The sequence below is a fragment of the Schistocerca americana genome, chromosome 2 (genome assembly GCF_021461395.2).
Source record: "Schistocerca americana isolate TAMUIC-IGC-003095 chromosome 2, iqSchAmer2.1, whole genome shotgun sequence".
Classification (NCBI taxonomy): domain Eukaryota; kingdom Metazoa; phylum Arthropoda; class Insecta; order Orthoptera; family Acrididae; genus Schistocerca; species Schistocerca americana.
Window position 1 is genome coordinate 194,611,111 of NC_060120.1, and position 18,107 is coordinate 194,629,217.

The 18,107-nt window shown below is 54.9% G+C and overlaps 45 non-coding genes across 45 annotated transcripts; 9 read left to right on the forward strand and 36 right to left on the reverse strand.

Moving 5' to 3' along the window:
- Window positions 1–133: 133 nt before the first annotated feature.
- On the reverse strand, window positions 134–207 carry Trnai-aau. Its single transcript has one exon. It is a non-coding gene; the product is annotated as a tRNA-Ile (tRNA).
- A 198-nt stretch (window positions 208–405) lies between these two features.
- Trnae-uuc lies at window positions 406–477 on the reverse strand. The gene has a single exon. It is a non-coding gene; the product is annotated as a tRNA-Glu (tRNA).
- Window positions 478–758: 281 nt separating this feature from the next.
- Trnam-cau lies at window positions 759–831 on the reverse strand. Its single transcript has one exon. It is a non-coding gene; the product is annotated as a tRNA-Met (tRNA).
- Window positions 832–1,124: 293 nt separating this feature from the next.
- On the reverse strand, window positions 1,125–1,195 carry Trnag-gcc. The gene has a single exon. It is a non-coding gene; the product is annotated as a tRNA-Gly (tRNA).
- Window positions 1,196–1,536: 341 nt separating this feature from the next.
- Trnag-ucc lies at window positions 1,537–1,608 on the forward strand. The gene has a single exon. It is a non-coding gene; the product is annotated as a tRNA-Gly (tRNA).
- Window positions 1,609–2,184: 576 nt separating this feature from the next.
- Trnai-aau lies at window positions 2,185–2,258 on the reverse strand. Its single transcript has one exon. It is a non-coding gene; the product is annotated as a tRNA-Ile (tRNA).
- A 198-nt stretch (window positions 2,259–2,456) lies between these two features.
- On the reverse strand, window positions 2,457–2,528 carry Trnae-uuc. The gene has a single exon. It is a non-coding gene; the product is annotated as a tRNA-Glu (tRNA).
- A 281-nt stretch (window positions 2,529–2,809) lies between these two features.
- On the reverse strand, window positions 2,810–2,882 carry Trnam-cau. The gene has a single exon. It is a non-coding gene; the product is annotated as a tRNA-Met (tRNA).
- A 293-nt stretch (window positions 2,883–3,175) lies between these two features.
- Trnag-gcc lies at window positions 3,176–3,246 on the reverse strand. The gene has a single exon. It is a non-coding gene; the product is annotated as a tRNA-Gly (tRNA).
- A 341-nt stretch (window positions 3,247–3,587) lies between these two features.
- On the forward strand, window positions 3,588–3,659 carry Trnag-ucc. Its single transcript has one exon. It is a non-coding gene; the product is annotated as a tRNA-Gly (tRNA).
- Window positions 3,660–4,235: 576 nt separating this feature from the next.
- On the reverse strand, window positions 4,236–4,309 carry Trnai-aau. The gene has a single exon. It is a non-coding gene; the product is annotated as a tRNA-Ile (tRNA).
- A 198-nt stretch (window positions 4,310–4,507) lies between these two features.
- Trnae-uuc lies at window positions 4,508–4,579 on the reverse strand. Its single transcript has one exon. It is a non-coding gene; the product is annotated as a tRNA-Glu (tRNA).
- Window positions 4,580–4,860: 281 nt separating this feature from the next.
- On the reverse strand, window positions 4,861–4,933 carry Trnam-cau. Its single transcript has one exon. It is a non-coding gene; the product is annotated as a tRNA-Met (tRNA).
- Window positions 4,934–5,226: 293 nt separating this feature from the next.
- On the reverse strand, window positions 5,227–5,297 carry Trnag-gcc. The gene has a single exon. It is a non-coding gene; the product is annotated as a tRNA-Gly (tRNA).
- A 341-nt stretch (window positions 5,298–5,638) lies between these two features.
- On the forward strand, window positions 5,639–5,710 carry Trnag-ucc. Its single transcript has one exon. It is a non-coding gene; the product is annotated as a tRNA-Gly (tRNA).
- A 576-nt stretch (window positions 5,711–6,286) lies between these two features.
- Window positions 6,287–6,360, reverse strand: Trnai-aau. Its single transcript has one exon. It is a non-coding gene; the product is annotated as a tRNA-Ile (tRNA).
- A 198-nt stretch (window positions 6,361–6,558) lies between these two features.
- Window positions 6,559–6,630, reverse strand: Trnae-uuc. The gene has a single exon. It is a non-coding gene; the product is annotated as a tRNA-Glu (tRNA).
- Window positions 6,631–6,911: 281 nt separating this feature from the next.
- Window positions 6,912–6,984, reverse strand: Trnam-cau. Its single transcript has one exon. It is a non-coding gene; the product is annotated as a tRNA-Met (tRNA).
- A 293-nt stretch (window positions 6,985–7,277) lies between these two features.
- On the reverse strand, window positions 7,278–7,348 carry Trnag-gcc. The gene has a single exon. It is a non-coding gene; the product is annotated as a tRNA-Gly (tRNA).
- A 341-nt stretch (window positions 7,349–7,689) lies between these two features.
- On the forward strand, window positions 7,690–7,761 carry Trnag-ucc. The gene has a single exon. It is a non-coding gene; the product is annotated as a tRNA-Gly (tRNA).
- A 576-nt stretch (window positions 7,762–8,337) lies between these two features.
- On the reverse strand, window positions 8,338–8,411 carry Trnai-aau. Its single transcript has one exon. It is a non-coding gene; the product is annotated as a tRNA-Ile (tRNA).
- Window positions 8,412–8,609: 198 nt separating this feature from the next.
- Window positions 8,610–8,681, reverse strand: Trnae-uuc. The gene has a single exon. It is a non-coding gene; the product is annotated as a tRNA-Glu (tRNA).
- A 281-nt stretch (window positions 8,682–8,962) lies between these two features.
- Window positions 8,963–9,035, reverse strand: Trnam-cau. The gene has a single exon. It is a non-coding gene; the product is annotated as a tRNA-Met (tRNA).
- Window positions 9,036–9,328: 293 nt separating this feature from the next.
- Window positions 9,329–9,399, reverse strand: Trnag-gcc. The gene has a single exon. It is a non-coding gene; the product is annotated as a tRNA-Gly (tRNA).
- A 341-nt stretch (window positions 9,400–9,740) lies between these two features.
- On the forward strand, window positions 9,741–9,812 carry Trnag-ucc. The gene has a single exon. It is a non-coding gene; the product is annotated as a tRNA-Gly (tRNA).
- Window positions 9,813–10,388: 576 nt separating this feature from the next.
- Window positions 10,389–10,462, reverse strand: Trnai-aau. Its single transcript has one exon. It is a non-coding gene; the product is annotated as a tRNA-Ile (tRNA).
- A 198-nt stretch (window positions 10,463–10,660) lies between these two features.
- Window positions 10,661–10,732, reverse strand: Trnae-uuc. The gene has a single exon. It is a non-coding gene; the product is annotated as a tRNA-Glu (tRNA).
- A 281-nt stretch (window positions 10,733–11,013) lies between these two features.
- On the reverse strand, window positions 11,014–11,086 carry Trnam-cau. Its single transcript has one exon. It is a non-coding gene; the product is annotated as a tRNA-Met (tRNA).
- A 293-nt stretch (window positions 11,087–11,379) lies between these two features.
- Window positions 11,380–11,450, reverse strand: Trnag-gcc. The gene has a single exon. It is a non-coding gene; the product is annotated as a tRNA-Gly (tRNA).
- Window positions 11,451–11,791: 341 nt separating this feature from the next.
- Window positions 11,792–11,863, forward strand: Trnag-ucc. Its single transcript has one exon. It is a non-coding gene; the product is annotated as a tRNA-Gly (tRNA).
- Window positions 11,864–12,439: 576 nt separating this feature from the next.
- Window positions 12,440–12,513, reverse strand: Trnai-aau. Its single transcript has one exon. It is a non-coding gene; the product is annotated as a tRNA-Ile (tRNA).
- Window positions 12,514–12,711: 198 nt separating this feature from the next.
- Window positions 12,712–12,783, reverse strand: Trnae-uuc. Its single transcript has one exon. It is a non-coding gene; the product is annotated as a tRNA-Glu (tRNA).
- A 281-nt stretch (window positions 12,784–13,064) lies between these two features.
- Trnam-cau lies at window positions 13,065–13,137 on the reverse strand. The gene has a single exon. It is a non-coding gene; the product is annotated as a tRNA-Met (tRNA).
- Window positions 13,138–13,430: 293 nt separating this feature from the next.
- On the reverse strand, window positions 13,431–13,501 carry Trnag-gcc. The gene has a single exon. It is a non-coding gene; the product is annotated as a tRNA-Gly (tRNA).
- A 341-nt stretch (window positions 13,502–13,842) lies between these two features.
- Trnag-ucc lies at window positions 13,843–13,914 on the forward strand. The gene has a single exon. It is a non-coding gene; the product is annotated as a tRNA-Gly (tRNA).
- A 576-nt stretch (window positions 13,915–14,490) lies between these two features.
- Window positions 14,491–14,564, reverse strand: Trnai-aau. Its single transcript has one exon. It is a non-coding gene; the product is annotated as a tRNA-Ile (tRNA).
- A 198-nt stretch (window positions 14,565–14,762) lies between these two features.
- On the reverse strand, window positions 14,763–14,834 carry Trnae-uuc. Its single transcript has one exon. It is a non-coding gene; the product is annotated as a tRNA-Glu (tRNA).
- A 281-nt stretch (window positions 14,835–15,115) lies between these two features.
- Window positions 15,116–15,188, reverse strand: Trnam-cau. Its single transcript has one exon. It is a non-coding gene; the product is annotated as a tRNA-Met (tRNA).
- A 293-nt stretch (window positions 15,189–15,481) lies between these two features.
- Window positions 15,482–15,552, reverse strand: Trnag-gcc. The gene has a single exon. It is a non-coding gene; the product is annotated as a tRNA-Gly (tRNA).
- A 341-nt stretch (window positions 15,553–15,893) lies between these two features.
- Window positions 15,894–15,965, forward strand: Trnag-ucc. Its single transcript has one exon. It is a non-coding gene; the product is annotated as a tRNA-Gly (tRNA).
- Window positions 15,966–16,541: 576 nt separating this feature from the next.
- Window positions 16,542–16,615, reverse strand: Trnai-aau. The gene has a single exon. It is a non-coding gene; the product is annotated as a tRNA-Ile (tRNA).
- A 198-nt stretch (window positions 16,616–16,813) lies between these two features.
- Window positions 16,814–16,885, reverse strand: Trnae-uuc. Its single transcript has one exon. It is a non-coding gene; the product is annotated as a tRNA-Glu (tRNA).
- Window positions 16,886–17,166: 281 nt separating this feature from the next.
- On the reverse strand, window positions 17,167–17,239 carry Trnam-cau. The gene has a single exon. It is a non-coding gene; the product is annotated as a tRNA-Met (tRNA).
- A 293-nt stretch (window positions 17,240–17,532) lies between these two features.
- Window positions 17,533–17,603, reverse strand: Trnag-gcc. The gene has a single exon. It is a non-coding gene; the product is annotated as a tRNA-Gly (tRNA).
- A 341-nt stretch (window positions 17,604–17,944) lies between these two features.
- Trnag-ucc lies at window positions 17,945–18,016 on the forward strand. The gene has a single exon. It is a non-coding gene; the product is annotated as a tRNA-Gly (tRNA).
- The last annotated feature ends 91 nt before the right edge of the window (window positions 18,017–18,107 follow it).

Below are 18,107 nucleotides of genomic sequence, written 5' to 3' on the forward strand. Positions count from 1 at the left end.
AGTGAATGCTGTAGTGCTTCCCGACGAGTCGGGTTCGGATCCTCTGTCAACTTCCACGCAGGGTGATGATCATTTGGTCATCACACTCGCCAGCTGAAATCGGCGCTGCCTTTTCGCAGTAGTAAAAGAGAAGTGGCCCGTGGGGGGATCGAACCCACGACCTTCGCGTTATTAGCACGACGCTCTAACCAACTGAGCTAACGGGCCTCGGCAGATGCAGTTGCTCAGCCCTACGCTGGAATCAGGTGGCATGAAGCCATACACCATTCCTATGGTCGTCGTGTGTCTGCTTCCCTAGTCTATATTCTGCTGACGGTCACGAAACAGTAGCTATATTGCGAGCAGGACGGGAAACGGCCGCTCGGACAGCTCAAACTTGTCACGATTCGTGTGGAAAAAATTCCGTTCCGGTACCGGGAATCGAACCCGGGCCTCCTGGGTGAAAGCCAGGTATCCTAGCCACTAGACCACACCGGATGCGGCCGTTTCATTCGACCGTTCGTACGGTCGCTTGTCGCATTGTCGCTCTCTTTGCGAGCATCTTTGCACATACTGACTGGCAAGGCGCGCACCTCAAACGTCGCAGAGCAATGCTTTTGGCTTCATGCTCTGCTGGGAGAAGAGGAATAGGGAAGCTGTATGTAGCAATAACAGGAAGTAAACATTTTCCCGCTGAAGCGTTGAAACGTTGCGGATAACAAACAAGAAATAAGTTGGCGCCCTAGCAACAGCACCACCTTCAGTCACAGAAAATTAGATGCCCCGGGTGAGGATCGAACTCACGACCTTAAGATTATGAGACTTACGCGCTGCCTACTGCGCTACCGAGGCAGGCGATCGTTAGACCTTCTGGAATCTTGGTAAGTACCGAATACAAGTGGTAGAGAGTCTGCACTCCCTGGCTCATTTTTTCTGTTGCTACACGTGCATTCACGGCGCGGCAGGCAACTTGCGATGCTAGGCCGACGCCAGTATGTACAATAGCACGCAGGAGTCCAAACGAGCAGTCGTCCGCGCTGCATGATTGGTTCTTTCCACACGGAATCCCGCGGTTCATTCTCATGGCTCACGCAGTTCGAGTGCGAAAGACACGCAGCACCCCTACCGGAGAAAAAACAAAATGATGCATCGGCCGGGAATCGAACCCGGGCCGCCCGCGTGGCAGGCGAGCATTCTACCACTGAACCACCGATGCTCGGGCCAGCGGTACCTTCACGCTGCTTCCCGAGCAGATGTCTCAAGGGAAAGTGGGACTGCCGTCAAGCGCCGTAGCATTCTGTGGAGAAGATGCTGCAGACGCTGAATCCTGCACTGCACTGCTTAAAGATGCCGCCAGAACGCGGTCCTCTGCGTACTCTTGCGCCGCCGGCGCCGACTCTTGCCAAAGGATGCGAAATGTGCGCGGATACGCTGTCCGAATGCGTCTGGATGTGCTCCCCTAGCCTGCCTCGAAATGCGCCTGCCGGGTACGATCACCTTCGGCCGCTGCCGACAGGCGGGAAGCCGACTCAGCGCGGTGGCGGGGCGCTCGCTTGTGCGGTGGTGGTGTAATGGTCAGCATAGTTGCCTTCCAAGCAGTTGATCCGGGTTCGATTCCCGGCCACCGCAGCAGGCTTTTAATTTCGCGTATGAGTACTTTTGCCACGCGCTCTTAAACTATTGTTTTTTCGCCCTCTTACTCGCTGCATACCAGCCCTTAGTGTGTCTCGACTTGTCTCGACTTTGCTCAGCTGACGCGAGAGCTGACGCTCTCAAATCGGCCTATATCAAAACGACAAGCACGAGAAACGACTGAGAGAGGTAAGGAGAGGCGAGGCGAGGCGATGGACACACAGCACGCCCCCTTCATTTCACGGTGGCGTCTCCCTGGCCGAATCGGGCTGTAGCTCCGAAAACAAAGGAGAAACAAAAATAGGAAGTAAAACTGCCAATACTGCCCTGTGTTCCCATGCGCTCACCCGCCCAAGTACTGACAAGGGCCAAAGTTGTTACGCATCGGCAATCGGACATTTTCTCTAACCAGTGTATTCAAGATATTATGGCCATTGCCGAGTGAATGCTGTAGTGCTTCCCGACGAGTCGGGTTCGGATCCTCTGTCAACTTCCACGCAGGGTGATGATCATTTGGTCATCACACTCGCCAGCTGAAATCGGCGCTGCCTTTTCGCAGTAGTAAAAGAGAAGTGGCCCGTGGGGGGATCGAACCCACGACCTTCGCGTTATTAGCACGACGCTCTAACCAACTGAGCTAACGGGCCTCGGCAGATGCAGTTGCTCAGCCCTACGCTGGAATCAGGTGGCATGAAGCCATACACCATTCCTATGGTCGTCGTGTGTCTGCTTCCCTAGTCTATATTCTGCTGACGGTCACGAAACAGTAGCTATATTGCGAGCAGGACGGGAAACGGCCGCTCGGACAGCTCAAACTTGTCACGATTCGTGTGGAAAAAATTCCGTTCCGGTACCGGGAATCGAACCCGGGCCTCCTGGGTGAAAGCCAGGTATCCTAGCCACTAGACCACACCGGATGCGGCCGTTTCATTCGACCGTTCGTACGGTCGCTTGTCGCATTGTCGCTCTCTTTGCGAGCATCTTTGCACATACTGACTGGCAAGGCGCGCACCTCAAACGTCGCAGAGCAATGCTTTTGGCTTCATGCTCTGCTGGGAGAAGAGGAATAGGGAAGCTGTATGTAGCAATAACAGGAAGTAAACATTTTCCCGCTGAAGCGTTGAAACGTTGCGGATAACAAACAAGAAATGAGTTGGCGCCCTAGCAACAGCACCACCTTCAGTCACAGAAAATTAGATGCCCCGGGTGAGGATCGAACTCACGACCTTAAGATTATGAGACTTACGCGCTGCCTACTGCGCTACCGAGGCAGGCGATCGTTAGACCTTCTGGAATCTTGGTAAGTACCGAATACAAGTGGTAGAGAGTCTGCACTCCCTGGCTCATTTTTTCTGTTGCTACACGTGCATTCACGGCGCGGCAGGCAACTTGCGATGCTAGGCCGACGCCAGTATGTACAATAGCACGCAGGAGTCCAAACGAGCAGTCGTCCGCGCTGCATGATTGGTTCTTTCCACACGGAATCCCGCGGTTCATTCTCATGGCTCACGCAGTTCGAGTGCGAAAGACACGCAGCACCCCTACCGGAGAAAAAACAAAATGATGCATCGGCCGGGAATCGAACCCGGGCCGCCCGCGTGGCAGGCGAGCATTCTACCACTGAACCACCGATGCTCGGGCCAGCGGTACCTTCACGCTGCTTCCCGAGCAGATGTCTCAAGGGAAAGTGGGACTGCCGTCAAGCGCCGTAGCATTCTGTGGAGAAGATGCTGCAGACGCTGAATCCTGCACTGCACTGCTTAAAGATGCCGCCAGAACGCGGTCCTCTGCGTACTCTTGCGCCGCCGGCGCCGACTCTTGCCAAAGGATGCGAAATGTGCGCGGATACGCTGTCCGAATGCGTCTGGATGTGCTCCCCTAGCCTGCCTCGAAATGCGCCTGCCGGGTACGATCACCTTCGGCCGCTGCCGACAGGCGGGAAGCCGACTCAGCGCGGTGGCGGGGCGCTCGCTTGTGCGGTGGTGGTGTAATGGTCAGCATAGTTGCCTTCCAAGCAGTTGATCCGGGTTCGATTCCCGGCCACCGCAGCAGGCTTTTAATTTCGCGTATGAGTACTTTTGCCACGCGCTCTTAAACTATTGTTTTTTCGCCCTCTTACTCGCTGCATACCAGCCCTTAGTGTGTCTCGACTTGTCTCGACTTTGCTCAGCTGACGCGAGAGCTGACGCTCTCAAATCGGCCTATATCAAAACGACAAGCACGAGAAACGACTGAGAGAGGTAAGGAGAGGCGAGGCGAGGCGATGGACACACAGCACGCCCCCTTCATTTCACGGTGGCGTCTCCCTGGCCGAATCGGGCTGTAGCTCCGAAAACAAAGGAGAAACAAAAATAGGAAGTAAAACTGCCAATACTGCCCTGTGTTCCCATGCGCTCACCCGCCCAAGTACTGACAAGGGCCAAAGTTGTTACGCATCGGCAATCGGACATTTTCTCTAACCAGTGTATTCAAGATATTATGGCCATTGCCGAGTGAATGCTGTAGTGCTTCCCGACGAGTCGGGTTCGGATCCTCTGTCAACTTCCACGCAGGGTGATGATCATTTGGTCATCACACTCGCCAGCTGAAATCGGCGCTGCCTTTTCGCAGTAGTAAAAGAGAAGTGGCCCGTGGGGGGATCGAACCCACGACCTTCGCGTTATTAGCACGACGCTCTAACCAACTGAGCTAACGGGCCTCGGCAGATGCAGTTGCTCAGCCCTACGCTGGAATCAGGTGGCATGAAGCCATACACCATTCCTATGGTCGTCGTGTGTCTGCTTCCCTAGTCTATATTCTGCTGACGGTCACGAAACAGTAGCTATATTGCGAGCAGGACGGGAAACGGCCGCTCGGACAGCTCAAACTTGTCACGATTCGTGTGGAAAAAATTCCGTTCCGGTACCGGGAATCGAACCCGGGCCTCCTGGGTGAAAGCCAGGTATCCTAGCCACTAGACCACACCGGATGCGGCCGTTTCATTCGACCGTTCGTACGGTCGCTTGTCGCATTGTCGCTCTCTTTGCGAGCATCTTTGCACATACTGACTGGCAAGGCGCGCACCTCAAACGTCGCAGAGCAATGCTTTTGGCTTCATGCTCTGCTGGGAGAAGAGGAATAGGGAAGCTGTATGTAGCAATAACAGGAAGTAAACATTTTCCCGCTGAAGCGTTGAAACGTTGCGGATAACAAACAAGAAATAAGTTGGCGCCCTAGCAACAGCACCACCTTCAGTCACAGAAAATTAGATGCCCCGGGTGAGGATCGAACTCACGACCTTAAGATTATGAGACTTACGCGCTGCCTACTGCGCTACCGAGGCAGGCGATCGTTAGACCTTCTGGAATCTTGGTAAGTACCGAATACAAGTGGTAGAGAGTCTGCACTCCCTGGCTCATTTTTTCTGTTGCTACACGTGCATTCACGGCGCGGCAGGCAACTTGCGATGCTAGGCCGACGCCAGTATGTACAATAGCACGCAGGAGTCCAAACGAGCAGTCGTCCGCGCTGCATGATTGGTTCTTTCCACACGGAATCCCGCGGTTCATTCTCATGGCTCACGCAGTTCGAGTGCGAAAGACACGCAGCACCCCTACCGGAGAAAAAACAAAATGATGCATCGGCCGGGAATCGAACCCGGGCCGCCCGCGTGGCAGGCGAGCATTCTACCACTGAACCACCGATGCTCGGGCCAGCGGTACCTTCACGCTGCTTCCCGAGCAGATGTCTCAAGGGAAAGTGGGACTGCCGTCAAGCGCCGTAGCATTCTGTGGAGAAGATGCTGCAGACGCTGAATCCTGCACTGCACTGCTTAAAGATGCCGCCAGAACGCGGTCCTCTGCGTACTCTTGCGCCGCCGGCGCCGACTCTTGCCAAAGGATGCGAAATGTGCGCGGATACGCTGTCCGAATGCGTCTGGATGTGCTCCCCTAGCCTGCCTCGAAATGCGCCTGCCGGGTACGATCACCTTCGGCCGCTGCCGACAGGCGGGAAGCCGACTCAGCGCGGTGGCGGGGCGCTCGCTTGTGCGGTGGTGGTGTAATGGTCAGCATAGTTGCCTTCCAAGCAGTTGATCCGGGTTCGATTCCCGGCCACCGCAGCAGGCTTTTAATTTCGCGTATGAGTACTTTTGCCACGCGCTCTTAAACTATTGTTTTTTCGCCCTCTTACTCGCTGCATACCAGCCCTTAGTGTGTCTCGACTTGTCTCGACTTTGCTCAGCTGACGCGAGAGCTGACGCTCTCAAATCGGCCTATATCAAAACGACAAGCACGAGAAACGACTGAGAGAGGTAAGGAGAGGCGAGGCGAGGCGATGGACACACAGCACGCCCCCTTCATTTCACGGTGGCGTCTCCCTGGCCGAATCGGGCTGTAGCTCCGAAAACAAAGGAGAAACAAAAATAGGAAGTAAAACTGCCAATACTGCCCTGTGTTCCCATGCGCTCACCCGCCCAAGTACTGACAAGGGCCAAAGTTGTTACGCATCGGCAATCGGACATTTTCTCTAACCAGTGTATTCAAGATATTATGGCCATTGCCGAGTGAATGCTGTAGTGCTTCCCGACGAGTCGGGTTCGGATCCTCTGTCAACTTCCACGCAGGGTGATGATCATTTGGTCATCACACTCGCCAGCTGAAATCGGCGCTGCCTTTTCGCAGTAGTAAAAGAGAAGTGGCCCGTGGGGGGATCGAACCCACGACCTTCGCGTTATTAGCACGACGCTCTAACCAACTGAGCTAACGGGCCTCGGCAGATGCAGTTGCTCAGCCCTACGCTGGAATCAGGTGGCATGAAGCCATACACCATTCCTATGGTCGTCGTGTGTCTGCTTCCCTAGTCTATATTCTGCTGACGGTCACGAAACAGTAGCTATATTGCGAGCAGGACGGGAAACGGCCGCTCGGACAGCTCAAACTTGTCACGATTCGTGTGGAAAAAATTCCGTTCCGGTACCGGGAATCGAACCCGGGCCTCCTGGGTGAAAGCCAGGTATCCTAGCCACTAGACCACACCGGATGCGGCCGTTTCATTCGACCGTTCGTACGGTCGCTTGTCGCATTGTCGCTCTCTTTGCGAGCATCTTTGCACATACTGACTGGCAAGGCGCGCACCTCAAACGTCGCAGAGCAATGCTTTTGGCTTCATGCTCTGCTGGGAGAAGAGGAATAGGGAAGCTGTATGTAGCAATAACAGGAAGTAAACATTTTCCCGCTGAAGCGTTGAAACGTTGCGGATAACAAACAAGAAATGAGTTGGCGCCCTAGCAACAGCACCACCTTCAGTCACAGAAAATTAGATGCCCCGGGTGAGGATCGAACTCACGACCTTAAGATTATGAGACTTACGCGCTGCCTACTGCGCTACCGAGGCAGGCGATCGTTAGACCTTCTGGAATCTTGGTAAGTACCGAATACAAGTGGTAGAGAGTCTGCACTCCCTGGCTCATTTTTTCTGTTGCTACACGTGCATTCACGGCGCGGCAGGCAACTTGCGATGCTAGGCCGACGCCAGTATGTACAATAGCACGCAGGAGTCCAAACGAGCAGTCGTCCGCGCTGCATGATTGGTTCTTTCCACACGGAATCCCGCGGTTCATTCTCATGGCTCACGCAGTTCGAGTGCGAAAGACACGCAGCACCCCTACCGGAGAAAAAACAAAATGATGCATCGGCCGGGAATCGAACCCGGGCCGCCCGCGTGGCAGGCGAGCATTCTACCACTGAACCACCGATGCTCGGGCCAGCGGTACCTTCACGCTGCTTCCCGAGCAGATGTCTCAAGGGAAAGTGGGACTGCCGTCAAGCGCCGTAGCATTCTGTGGAGAAGATGCTGCAGACGCTGAATCCTGCACTGCACTGCTTAAAGATGCCGCCAGAACGCGGTCCTCTGCGTACTCTTGCGCCGCCGGCGCCGACTCTTGCCAAAGGATGCGAAATGTGCGCGGATACGCTGTCCGAATGCGTCTGGATGTGCTCCCCTAGCCTGCCTCGAAATGCGCCTGCCGGGTACGATCACCTTCGGCCGCTGCCGACAGGCGGGAAGCCGACTCAGCGCGGTGGCGGGGCGCTCGCTTGTGCGGTGGTGGTGTAATGGTCAGCATAGTTGCCTTCCAAGCAGTTGATCCGGGTTCGATTCCCGGCCACCGCAGCAGGCTTTTAATTTCGCGTATGAGTACTTTTGCCACGCGCTCTTAAACTATTGTTTTTTCGCCCTCTTACTCGCTGCATACCAGCCCTTAGTGTGTCTCGACTTGTCTCGACTTTGCTCAGCTGACGCGAGAGCTGACGCTCTCAAATCGGCCTATATCAAAACGACAAGCACGAGAAACGACTGAGAGAGGTAAGGAGAGGCGAGGCGAGGCGATGGACACACAGCACGCCCCCTTCATTTCACGGTGGCGTCTCCCTGGCCGAATCGGGCTGTAGCTCCGAAAACAAAGGAGAAACAAAAATAGGAAGTAAAACTGCCAATACTGCCCTGTGTTCCCATGCGCTCACCCGCCCAAGTACTGACAAGGGCCAAAGTTGTTACGCATCGGCAATCGGACATTTTCTCTAACCAGTGTATTCAAGATATTATGGCCATTGCCGAGTGAATGCTGTAGTGCTTCCCGACGAGTCGGGTTCGGATCCTCTGTCAACTTCCACGCAGGGTGATGATCATTTGGTCATCACACTCGCCAGCTGAAATCGGCGCTGCCTTTTCGCAGTAGTAAAAGAGAAGTGGCCCGTGGGGGGATCGAACCCACGACCTTCGCGTTATTAGCACGACGCTCTAACCAACTGAGCTAACGGGCCTCGGCAGATGCAGTTGCTCAGCCCTACGCTGGAATCAGGTGGCATGAAGCCATACACCATTCCTATGGTCGTCGTGTGTCTGCTTCCCTAGTCTATATTCTGCTGACGGTCACGAAACAGTAGCTATATTGCGAGCAGGACGGGAAACGGCCGCTCGGACAGCTCAAACTTGTCACGATTCGTGTGGAAAAAATTCCGTTCCGGTACCGGGAATCGAACCCGGGCCTCCTGGGTGAAAGCCAGGTATCCTAGCCACTAGACCACACCGGATGCGGCCGTTTCATTCGACCGTTCGTACGGTCGCTTGTCGCATTGTCGCTCTCTTTGCGAGCATCTTTGCACATACTGACTGGCAAGGCGCGCACCTCAAACGTCGCAGAGCAATGCTTTTGGCTTCATGCTCTGCTGGGAGAAGAGGAATAGGGAAGCTGTATGTAGCAATAACAGGAAGTAAACATTTTCCCGCTGAAGCGTTGAAACGTTGCGGATAACAAACAAGAAATAAGTTGGCGCCCTAGCAACAGCACCACCTTCAGTCACAGAAAATTAGATGCCCCGGGTGAGGATCGAACTCACGACCTTAAGATTATGAGACTTACGCGCTGCCTACTGCGCTACCGAGGCAGGCGATCGTTAGACCTTCTGGAATCTTGGTAAGTACCGAATACAAGTGGTAGAGAGTCTGCACTCCCTGGCTCATTTTTTCTGTTGCTACACGTGCATTCACGGCGCGGCAGGCAACTTGCGATGCTAGGCCGACGCCAGTATGTACAATAGCACGCAGGAGTCCAAACGAGCAGTCGTCCGCGCTGCATGATTGGTTCTTTCCACACGGAATCCCGCGGTTCATTCTCATGGCTCACGCAGTTCGAGTGCGAAAGACACGCAGCACCCCTACCGGAGAAAAAACAAAATGATGCATCGGCCGGGAATCGAACCCGGGCCGCCCGCGTGGCAGGCGAGCATTCTACCACTGAACCACCGATGCTCGGGCCAGCGGTACCTTCACGCTGCTTCCCGAGCAGATGTCTCAAGGGAAAGTGGGACTGCCGTCAAGCGCCGTAGCATTCTGTGGAGAAGATGCTGCAGACGCTGAATCCTGCACTGCACTGCTTAAAGATGCCGCCAGAACGCGGTCCTCTGCGTACTCTTGCGCCGCCGGCGCCGACTCTTGCCAAAGGATGCGAAATGTGCGCGGATACGCTGTCCGAATGCGTCTGGATGTGCTCCCCTAGCCTGCCTCGAAATGCGCCTGCCGGGTACGATCACCTTCGGCCGCTGCCGACAGGCGGGAAGCCGACTCAGCGCGGTGGCGGGGCGCTCGCTTGTGCGGTGGTGGTGTAATGGTCAGCATAGTTGCCTTCCAAGCAGTTGATCCGGGTTCGATTCCCGGCCACCGCAGCAGGCTTTTAATTTCGCGTATGAGTACTTTTGCCACGCGCTCTTAAACTATTGTTTTTTCGCCCTCTTACTCGCTGCATACCAGCCCTTAGTGTGTCTCGACTTGTCTCGACTTTGCTCAGCTGACGCGAGAGCTGACGCTCTCAAATCGGCCTATATCAAAACGACAAGCACGAGAAACGACTGAGAGAGGTAAGGAGAGGCGAGGCGAGGCGATGGACACACAGCACGCCCCCTTCATTTCACGGTGGCGTCTCCCTGGCCGAATCGGGCTGTAGCTCCGAAAACAAAGGAGAAACAAAAATAGGAAGTAAAACTGCCAATACTGCCCTGTGTTCCCATGCGCTCACCCGCCCAAGTACTGACAAGGGCCAAAGTTGTTACGCATCGGCAATCGGACATTTTCTCTAACCAGTGTATTCAAGATATTATGGCCATTGCCGAGTGAATGCTGTAGTGCTTCCCGACGAGTCGGGTTCGGATCCTCTGTCAACTTCCACGCAGGGTGATGATCATTTGGTCATCACACTCGCCAGCTGAAATCGGCGCTGCCTTTTCGCAGTAGTAAAAGAGAAGTGGCCCGTGGGGGGATCGAACCCACGACCTTCGCGTTATTAGCACGACGCTCTAACCAACTGAGCTAACGGGCCTCGGCAGATGCAGTTGCTCAGCCCTACGCTGGAATCAGGTGGCATGAAGCCATACACCATTCCTATGGTCGTCGTGTGTCTGCTTCCCTAGTCTATATTCTGCTGACGGTCACGAAACAGTAGCTATATTGCGAGCAGGACGGGAAACGGCCGCTCGGACAGCTCAAACTTGTCACGATTCGTGTGGAAAAAATTCCGTTCCGGTACCGGGAATCGAACCCGGGCCTCCTGGGTGAAAGCCAGGTATCCTAGCCACTAGACCACACCGGATGCGGCCGTTTCATTCGACCGTTCGTACGGTCGCTTGTCGCATTGTCGCTCTCTTTGCGAGCATCTTTGCACATACTGACTGGCAAGGCGCGCACCTCAAACGTCGCAGAGCAATGCTTTTGGCTTCATGCTCTGCTGGGAGAAGAGGAATAGGGAAGCTGTATGTAGCAATAACAGGAAGTAAACATTTTCCCGCTGAAGCGTTGAAACGTTGCGGATAACAAACAAGAAATAAGTTGGCGCCCTAGCAACAGCACCACCTTCAGTCACAGAAAATTAGATGCCCCGGGTGAGGATCGAACTCACGACCTTAAGATTATGAGACTTACGCGCTGCCTACTGCGCTACCGAGGCAGGCGATCGTTAGACCTTCTGGAATCTTGGTAAGTACCGAATACAAGTGGTAGAGAGTCTGCACTCCCTGGCTCATTTTTTCTGTTGCTACACGTGCATTCACGGCGCGGCAGGCAACTTGCGATGCTAGGCCGACGCCAGTATGTACAATAGCACGCAGGAGTCCAAACGAGCAGTCGTCCGCGCTGCATGATTGGTTCTTTCCACACGGAATCCCGCGGTTCATTCTCATGGCTCACGCAGTTCGAGTGCGAAAGACACGCAGCACCCCTACCGGAGAAAAAACAAAATGATGCATCGGCCGGGAATCGAACCCGGGCCGCCCGCGTGGCAGGCGAGCATTCTACCACCGAACCACCGATGCTCGGGCCAGCGGTACCTTCACGCTGCTTCCCGAGCAGATGTCTCAAGGGAAAGTGGGACTGCCGTCAAGCGCCGTAGCATTCTGTGGAGAAGATGCTGCAGACGCTGAATCCTGCACTGCACTGCTTAAAGATGCCGCCAGAACGCGGTCCTCTGCGTACTCTTGCGCCGCCGGCGCCGACTCTTGCCAAAGGATGCGAAATGTGCGCGGATACGCTGTCCGAATGCGTCTGGATGTGCTCCCCTAGCCTGCCTCGAAATGCGCCTGCCGGGTACGATCACCTTCGGCCGCTGCCGACAGGCGGGAAGCCGACTCAGCGCGGTGGCGGGGCGCTCGCTTGTGCGGTGGTGGTGTAATGGTCAGCATAGTTGCCTTCCAAGCAGTTGATCCGGGTTCGATTCCCGGCCACCGCAGCAGGCTTTTAATTTCGCGTATGAGTACTTTTGCCACGCGCTCTTAAACTATTGTTTTTTCGCCCTCTTACTCGCTGCATACCAGCCCTTAGTGTGTCTCGACTTGTCTCGACTTTGCTCAGCTGACGCGAGAGCTGACGCTCTCAAATCGGCCTATATCAAAACGACAAGCACGAGAAACGACTGAGAGAGGTAAGGAGAGGCGAGGCGAGGCGATGGACACACAGCACGCCCCCTTCATTTCACGGTGGCGTCTCCCTGGCCGAATCGGGCTGTAGCTCCGAAAACAAAGGAGAAACAAAAATAGGAAGTAAAACTGCCAATACTGCCCTGTGTTCCCATGCGCTCACCCGCCCAAGTACTGACAAGGGCCAAAGTTGTTACGCATCGGCAATCGGACATTTTCTCTAACCAGTGTATTCAAGATATTATGGCCATTGCCGAGTGAATGCTGTAGTGCTTCCCGACGAGTCGGGTTCGGATCCTCTGTCAACTTCCACGCAGGGTGATGATCATTTGGTCATCACACTCGCCAGCTGAAATCGGCGCTGCCTTTTCGCAGTAGTAAAAGAGAAGTGGCCCGTGGGGGGATCGAACCCACGACCTTCGCGTTATTAGCACGACGCTCTAACCAACTGAGCTAACGGGCCTCGGCAGATGCAGTTGCTCAGCCCTACGCTGGAATCAGGTGGCATGAAGCCATACACCATTCCTATGGTCGTCGTGTGTCTGCTTCCCTAGTCTATATTCTGCTGACGGTCACGAAACAGTAGCTATATTGCGAGCAGGACGGGAAACGGCCGCTCGGACAGCTCAAACTTGTCACGATTCGTGTGGAAAAAATTCCGTTCCGGTACCGGGAATCGAACCCGGGCCTCCTGGGTGAAAGCCAGGTATCCTAGCCACTAGACCACACCGGATGCGGCCGTTTCATTCGACCGTTCGTACGGTCGCTTGTCGCATTGTCGCTCTCTTTGCGAGCATCTTTGCACATACTGACTGGCAAGGCGCGCACCTCAAACGTCGCAGAGCAATGCTTTTGGCTTCATGCTCTGCTGGGAGAAGAGGAATAGGGAAGCTGTATGTAGCAATAACAGGAAGTAAACATTTTCCCGCTGAAGCGTTGAAACGTTGCGGATAACAAACAAGAAATAAGTTGGCGCCCTAGCAACAGCACCACCTTCAGTCACAGAAAATTAGATGCCCCGGGTGAGGATCGAACTCACGACCTTAAGATTATGAGACTTACGCGCTGCCTACTGCGCTACCGAGGCAGGCGATCGTTAGACCTTCTGGAATCTTGGTAAGTACCGAATACAAGTGGTAGAGAGTCTGCACTCCCTGGCTCATTTTTTCTGTTGCTACACGTGCATTCACGGCGCGGCAGGCAACTTGCGATGCTAGGCCGACGCCAGTATGTACAATAGCACGCAGGAGTCCAAACGAGCAGTCGTCCGCGCTGCATGATTGGTTCTTTCCACACGGAATCCCGCGGTTCATTCTCATGGCTCACGCAGTTCGAGTGCGAAAGACACGCAGCACCCCTACCGGAGAAAAAACAAAATGATGCATCGGCCGGGAATCGAACCCGGGCCGCCCGCGTGGCAGGCGAGCATTCTACCACTGAACCACCGATGCTCGGGCCAGCGGTACCTTCACGCTGCTTCCCGAGCAGATGTCTCAAGGGAAAGTGGGACTGCCGTCAAGCGCCGTAGCATTCTGTGGAGAAGATGCTGCAGACGCTGAATCCTGCACTGCACTGCTTAAAGATGCCGCCAGAACGCGGTCCTCTGCGTACTCTTGCGCCGCCGGCGCCGACTCTTGCCAAAGGATGCGAAATGTGCGCGGATACGCTGTCCGAATGCGTCTGGATGTGCTCCCCTAGCCTGCCTCGAAATGCGCCTGCCGGGTACGATCACCTTCGGCCGCTGCCGACAGGCGGGAAGCCGACTCAGCGCGGTGGCGGGGCGCTCGCTTGTGCGGTGGTGGTGTAATGGTCAGCATAGTTGCCTTCCAAGCAGTTGATCCGGGTTCGATTCCCGGCCACCGCAGCAGGCTTTTAATTTCGCGTATGAGTACTTTTGCCACGCGCTCTTAAACTATTGTTTTTTCGCCCTCTTACTCGCTGCATACCAGCCCTTAGTGTGTCTCGACTTGTCTCGACTTTGCTCAGCTGACGCGAGAGCTGACGCTCTCAAATCGGCCTATATCAAAACGACAAGCACGAGAAACGACTGAGAGAGGTAAGGAGAGGCGAGGCGAGGCGATGGACACACAGCACGCCCCCTTCATTTCACGGTGGCGTCTCCCTGGCCGAATCGGGCTGTAGCTCCGAAAACAAAGGAGAAACAAAAATAGGAAGTAAAACTGCCAATACTGCCCTGTGTTCCCATGCGCTCACCCGCCCAAGTACTGACAAGGGCCAAAGTTGTTACGCATCGGCAATCGGACATTTTCTCTAACCAGTGTATTCAAGATATTATGGCCATTGCCGAGTGAATGCTGTAGTGCTTCCCGACGAGTCGGGTTCGGATCCTCTGTCAACTTCCACGCAGGGTGATGATCATTTGGTCATCACACTCGCCAGCTGAAATCGGCGCTGCCTTTTCGCAGTAGTAAAAGAGAAGTGGCCCGTGGGGGGATCGAACCCACGACCTTCGCGTTATTAGCACGACGCTCTAACCAACTGAGCTAACGGGCCTCGGCAGATGCAGTTGCTCAGCCCTACGCTGGAATCAGGTGGCATGAAGCCATACACCATTCCTATGGTCGTCGTGTGTCTGCTTCCCTAGTCTATATTCTGCTGACGGTCACGAAACAGTAGCTATATTGCGAGCAGGACGGGAAACGGCCGCTCGGACAGCTCAAACTTGTCACGATTCGTGTGGAAAAAATTCCGTTCCGGTACCGGGAATCGAACCCGGGCCTCCTGGGTGAAAGCCAGGTATCCTAGCCACTAGACCACACCGGATGCGGCCGTTTCATTCGACCGTTCGTACGGTCGCTTGTCGCATTGTCGCTCTCTTTGCGAGCATCTTTGCACATACTGACTGGCAAGGCGCGCACCTCAAACGTCGCAGAGCAATGCTTTTGGCTTCATGCTCTGCTGGGAGAAGAGGAATAGGGAAGCTGTATGTAGCAATAACAGGAAGTAAACATTTTCCCGCTGAAGCGTTGAAACGTTGCGGATAACAAACAAGAAATAAGTTGGCGCCCTAGCAACAGCACCACCTTCAGTCACAGAAAATTAGATGCCCCGGGTGAGGATCGAACTCACGACCTTAAGATTATGAGACTTACGCGCTGCCTACTGCGCTACCGAGGCAGGCGATCGTTAGACCTTCTGGAATCTTGGTAAGTACCGAATACAAGTGGTAGAGAGTCTGCACTCCCTGGCTCATTTTTTCTGTTGCTACACGTGCATTCACGGCGCGGCAGGCAACTTGCGATGCTAGGCCGACGCCAGTATGTACAATAGCACGCAGGAGTCCAAACGAGCAGTCGTCCGCGCTGCATGATTGGTTCTTTCCACACGGAATCCCGCGGTTCATTCTCATGGCTCACGCAGTTCGAGTGCGAAAGACACGCAGCACCCCTACCGGAGAAAAAACAAAATGATGCATCGGCCGGGAATCGAACCCGGGCCGCCCGCGTGGCAGGCGAGCATTCTACCACTGAACCACCGATGCTCGGGCCAGCGGTACCTTCACGCTGCTTCCCGAGCAGATGTCTCAAGGGAAAGTGGGACTGCCGTCAAGCGCCGTAGCATTCTGTGGAGAAGATGCTGCAGACGCTGAATCCTGCACTGCACTGCTTAAAGATGCCGCCAGAACGCGGTCCTCTGCGTACTCTTGCGCCGCCGGCGCCGACTCTTGCCAAAGGATGCGAAATGTGCGCGGATACGCTGTCCGAATGCGTCTGGATGTGCTCCCCTAGCCTGCCTCGAAATGCGCCTGCCGGGTACGATCACCTTCGGCCGCTGCCGACAGGCGGGAAGCCGACTCAGCGCGGTGGCGGGGCGCTCGCTTGTGCGGTGGTGGTGTAATGGTCAGCATAGTTGCCTTCCAAGCAGTTGATCCGGGTTCGATTCCCGGCCACCGCAGCAGGCTTTTAATTTCGCGTATGAGTACTTTTGCCACGCGCTCTTAAACTATTGTTTTTTCGCCCTCTTACTCGCTGCATACCAGCCCTTAGTGTGTCTCGACTTGTCTCGACTTTGCTCAGCTGACGCGAGAGCTGACGCTCTCAAATCGGCCTATATCAAAACGACAAGCACGAGAAACGACTGAGAGAGGTAAGGAGAGGCGAGGCGAGGCGATGGACACACAGCACGCCCCCTTCATTTCACGGTGGCGTCTCCCTGGCCGAATCGGGCTGTAGCTCCGAAAACAAAGGAGAAACAAAAATAGGAAGTAAAACTGCCAATACTGCCCTGTGTTCCCATGCGCTCACCCGCCCAAGTACTGACAAGGGCCAAAGTTGTTACGCATCGGCAATCGGACATTTTCTCTAACCAGTGTATTCAAGATATTATGGCCATTGCCGAGTGAATGCTGTAGTGCTTCCCGACGAGTCGGGTTCGGATCCTCTGTCAACTTCCACGCAGGGTGATGATCATTTGGTCATCACACTCGCCAGCTGAAATCGGCGCTGCCTTTTCGCAGTAGTAAAAGAGAAGTGGCCCGTGGGGGGATCGAACCCACGACCTTCGCGTTATTAGCACGACGCTCTAACCAACTGAGCTAACGGGCCTCGGCAGATGCAGTTGCTCAGCCCTACGCTGGAATCAGGTGGCATGAAGCCATACACCATTCCTATGGTCGTCGTGTGTCTGCTTCCCTAGTCTATATTCTGCTGACGGTCACGAAACAGTAGCTATATTGCGAGCAGGACGGGAAACGGCCGCTCGGACAGCTCAAACTTGTCACGATTCGTGTGGAAAAAATTCCGTTCCGGTACCGGGAATCGAACCCGGGCCTCCTGGGTGAAAGCCAGGTATCCTAGCCACTAGACCACACCGGATGCGGCCGTTTCATTCGACCGTTCGTACGGTCGCTTGTCGCATTGTCGCTCTCTTTGCGAGCATCTTTGCACATACTGACTGGCAAGGCGCGCACCTCAAACGTCGCAGAGCAATGCTTTTGGCTTCATGCTCTGCTGGGAGAAGAGGAATAGGGAAGCTGTATGTAGCAATAACAGGAAGTAAACATTTTCCCGCTGAAGCGTTGAAACGTTGCGGATAACAAACAAGAAATAAGTTGGCGCCCTAGCAACAGCACCACCTTCAGTCACAGAAAATTAGATGCCCCGGGTGAGGATCGAACTCACGACCTTAAGATTATGAGACTTACGCGCTGCCTACTGCGCTACCGAGGCAGGCGATCGTTAGACCTTCTGGAATCTTGGTAAGTACCGAATACAAGTGGTAGAGAGTCTGCACTCCCTGGCTCATTTTTTCTGTTGCTACACGTGCATTCACGGCGCGGCAGGCAACTTGCGATGCTAGGCCGACGCCAGTATGTACAATAGCACGCAGGAGTCCAAACGAGCAGTCGTCCGCGCTGCATGATTGGTTCTTTCCACACGGAATCCCGCGGTTCATTCTCATGGCTCACGCAGTTCGAGTGCGAAAGACACGCAGCACCCCTACCGGAGAAAAAACAAAATGATGCATCGGCCGGGAATCGAACCCGGGCCGCCCGCGTGGCAGGCGAGCATTCTACCACTGAACCACCGATGCTCGGGCCAGCGGTACCTTCACGCTGCTTCCCGAGCAGATGTCTCAAGGGAAAGTGGGACTGCCGTCAAGCGCCGTAGCATTCTGTGGAGAAGATGCTGCAGACGCTGAATCCTGCACTGCACTGCTTAAAGATGCCGCCAGAACGCGGTCCTCTGCGTACTCTTGCGCCGCCGGCGCCGACTCTTGCCAAAGGATGCGAAATGTGCGCGGATACGCTGTCCGAATGCGTCTGGATGTGCTCCCCTAGCCTGCCTCGAAATGCGCCTGCCGGGTACGATCACCTTCGGCCGCTGCCGACAGGCGGGAAGCCGACTCAGCGCGGTGGCGGGGCGCTCGCTTGTGCGGTGGTGGTGTAATGGTCAGCATAGTTGCCTTCCAAGCAGTTGATCCGGGTTCGATTCCCGGCCACCGCAGCAGGCTTTTAATTTCGCGTATGAGTACTTTTGCCACGCGCTCTTAAACTATTGTTTTTTCGCCCTCTTACTCGCTGCATACCAGCCCTTA